Raw genomic sequence first — 3,998 nt, 5'->3', positions numbered from 1 at the left:
TTTGTGTGTATCTTCTTTTTCTTTCCCTTCCTCTGCCCTTAAAAAGAGGAGTTTAACAAAACTTTGTCCTTTATGTGAGAGGCTCTCGGTGCCCTCAGTGCCTGGAGGTGACACGTCTCGGCTCTGTGGTTTCTCTGATCCTTCTCATGACTGTGCTGCTTCCACTAGAGGTTTATTTCTAATTTATACCAGACCAAAGTGACTTCTGTGATACTCGAAAGGTGACATACCGACAGTCGACCGTGAACTTTGTTATTTGCAATTCAACAAGCGCCAGCAGTGCCGCGTTCCCGGGAGCTGGGAGGATTCCCGGGACTCTCCGGAGGGACCTTCCCGAGGGACCTTCCCGAGGGATCCCAGGGACTCAAGGAGGAGCCGGGAGCGGCCGCCAGGGGGCGCTGCCGCCGAGCGGACGGGCCCGGCGGGAGCGGGAAACGCTCCCGTCCTCCCGGAGACCGGCGGGATCGGGATCGGGATCTGCATCTGCATCTGCCCTGCGGAACACCCCCATCAGCCCGGGACCGGCGCTCGGAGCCCGGCGGGGAGCGGGTTCTGCCGGTCGGCGGCTGCCCGGGCCGCCCCACGCGGCCCCGAGGGAGGCGCGGGAACCGCCCCCGCCCTGAGGGGCCGCCCGCCCGCCCTCACGGCCCCGCGCCCTGCCCGCGCAGGTGAGGGACGGAGCGCAGCACCGCCGGCGGTGATAAAACAGCCCTTCTCCGTGCGTTTGGGGTGAGGAACTTGCCTAGGGAAGAGACACAGGTCTTGGTGTCCAGCTCTGCTGCGGCCCCGCTCGGGCGGGCGGTGTTCTCTGAGGCAGCCCCAGGTAAGAACCACGATGTCCCCGTGCCGCTGGCCAAGCCCTCCCGGATCCTGTGAGGGTTCTAATCACCGTAAGGGAAACTGTTCTACTCATGGGGCGCATAAAGAAGAAAGTCCAAAAAGTCGAGCTGTTGCTGTTAAGTGCTGGGGAGAAGGAGCAGCAGCCCAGTCCATTCACTCTTAGCAGCTTTGTTTTCTTTCCTCTGGTCCTGTAGGGTTTCCTAACAACTTCTTTCATTGTATTTTCCACAACCAGACTCCATCTCAGTTCAGTCTGATGCATGAGTTGCCTTGTCATGATGTAAAGTCACTCAAAGGACAAAGACCTTGATTATTCTTCCTTGGAGACACATCCTTCACCCCTCGGCTTTGACCTCTGGTCTGAAAGCTTGTCAGTTCAGGAATTATAGTAAGCAAGACTTGATTTTATGTTGGAAATTAACCTTGAATTATTAATTGGTCTCCATTTCAAATAGTTCTTTTGATTCAGAATGAACCTGTGCTGTGATCCCATCAGGTAACATTAAAAAGGGGCAGAGATACATTTTAAATACCCTAAAGGTATTAGGGTATTATTTAAATAAAGATATTATTTAAATACCCCTAAAGAGTATTTAAAAGGAGGGCTCCCTTTTAAGACAACTACCCCAAAAAAGGACTAATAGCAGATTTAGTTATTTCTCCAGCTGTAACCAAAAAGACAATTAGAACCAGCTGCAACCAATAACAGCTACTGGGGCAGAAGAGAGCTGCAGGTGGAAAGGTTAGAGTCTGCTTTTCAGTGCTGGACTTGAAAAAGCTCTAAGTATAACATGGGGAATAGGGAGGGTCAGGAGGACAGGCTTTCAACACAAGTTAGAAATCAGACAAGAGGTTGGACGTTATTTTTTCCCACTATTCCTTCTCTTCAGGAGGGAAAGTATCCATGAGTCATAGAGAAGCCAAAAGGCAGCACATAGAGTCTAATTCATATTGATTCTAAACTTGTGTTGTCCCAGCACTGATGCTCAAAGAGCCCTTTGCCACTGTTACCTTTTGGACTCAGTTTAAACCCCAATCTCAAACCATCCGTGATTTTTAAAGATTTTTAGCCGTTTTCATGAGCCTGAAGGGGTTAATCTGACAGGTCTGATCCGGTCCCAGCTGTATGTGCTGCCTAATTTCTTCCTGGGGTTGTGTTTGGGTGCAGCATTTTGTGTTTCTGATCCCAAATACCTCATTTTCCTTCCTCCCAGGGCTGGCTGGGCTGAACTCCGATACGGAAATCAAGCTGGGTAGGTTGCTCCATGTAGCTCCAGTTGTGAGAGCTGGGCAGTTTTGTAAAAGCCCTTTGGGGCTACTTTGAGTGGAAAAAGGACCTGTGAACAAACTGTTCAGGTTTGTTCCAGGAGGCTTAGCTAGCAGATGTTGGCTGGGTCCCTACTTTGAGGGGTTTTTATTGCATATTCATGAGCTGACCTTTTTAGCCACTTCCAATGCAGGAAGGATGTATATCTACATTTTCTTTGTAGTATTTGGAATATAAAAGGTTGCCTACATTACTGAATGTGAAAATGGAGTAGGTTTTATAATCTCAAGTTCTTTCTGTCTCAGTTTCTTCTGAAGCCCTTCCATGTTCTGTCTGCATCTGCTCTGGGGTGCCCCCAGCTCCCCAGTTTCTCTAGCAATTACTGTTTTCCAAGGTAGAGTCACCAGGGTATGCAGTGGGGAGAAATGACATTCTAAATTAAGAGGCTCTCACAGACTTGCAAGATGATAATTTGTCTGTAACAAAATTCCTCATTAGAATACTGTTAATTTCCTTTCTGTGATGATTATAGCACAGCACTAGCTCATATGTGCAATGTGCAGAGACATTTCCCTGAAAAAAAACCCCAAACTGTCATTACCACTAGTGAAAAACATTCCTTAGAGGAGAAAAATGAACTTGTAATTTTGCAGCAGTTTTCCAGTTCAGTGGGAGTTTGGTGCTAAGGTAAGGTTTTGGGGGTTCTCCCTGTTGTTGATTGCACTCATGTTACACTTCATGGTTGGCATTTTCCCACCAGCATCTGGAATCAGAGACAATACAGTCCCCAACTGTGTGGAACCTGTTACCCCTGAAATTCAGCTCATTTATTCTCTCTTTGCTTTAAAAACTCGCTTCCCTCCTCCCTACAGACATCTTTAAATGATTGCTGTTTCTCTCTGTTGGCATAGCATATTTTTGCTTATCCATCTGTTTTGAAGTTTTGATGAGGTTCAGTTTTTGAGTCAAAAAGAGATTGTTTTTATAATAGCTGCTTAGTGCCTGGAATATTTTGGCAGGGGTGGTGTTGTATGAGTGAAGTGGGTTAGTGTTTCTCAGAAGTGCTGGATTTGGTCTCCTGTTCTTATGCTTTGGGAGAGCAGGCTGGACAGGCTCTAAAGCAAGGCAGAAGTGGATGCTGTGCTCAAGGTGATGGTCCTTAAGGGGCAGAACCTCTCCTGTTCATCAGTGGCACTGGAGACCCCAGAAGAGCTTTTATTTTGTTGTCATTTTCCCGCCTGAATCCTGAGGTAGAAAAGTTCTGCTCTTCGGGTCCAAAGGTCGTGGTTTTACTTCTTTGCTTCGCTTCTGCGGGATGGAAAATCCTATTCCTTTTCCAGAGGTATTCCAGCTGCATTTGGTTTTAATTGTTGTTGTTGTCGTCTGTTTTTTAAACAAATTGGTATAGAAAAGATGGACTTGTAGCTTGGTTCTGTCCTTGTGGCTGAGCTGGTTTTGGACCTTTGCACCCAGAAAACGTGGCCTGTGGTGCTGGACCCTCTCTCTGTTCTGGCTCTGGCTGGCTGTGGCTGTCGGTGCAGCAGCAAGCAGAGGCACTGGCACCATGTGGCTCAGCCCGGCTCTGCTCGCCCTTCCCCCTTGCCGACCTGCTATTTCTGTGCTTCACTGGAAGAAGCTAAAACTGCTGGATTTCTGCCTGCAGTCAGGGCATTCCTCAAGTTCCTAATCCGGGCTCCAGATGGTTAAGTTACCCATCCTGGCATACAGGAACGAGTCGTTACGGTACAAGATGTAAAACCCCACAGCAGCCCCTCACGGTGGGACTCTCCGGGAGGGAGAAGTTACCTGGTCACCTGCCCGCGGGCAGGACCGGGCTGGGACCGGCCCAGGGGCTGCCCGGCGCTGGGCACGGCCGATCCTCGGCGGGTCA

Source organism: Lepidothrix coronata, unplaced genomic scaffold (genome assembly GCF_001604755.1).
Source record: "Lepidothrix coronata isolate B3197 unplaced genomic scaffold, Lepidothrix_coronata-1.0 Scaffold34, whole genome shotgun sequence".
NCBI lineage: Eukaryota > Metazoa > Chordata > Aves > Passeriformes > Pipridae > Lepidothrix > Lepidothrix coronata.
This window is presented reverse-complemented; position numbering follows the sequence as displayed.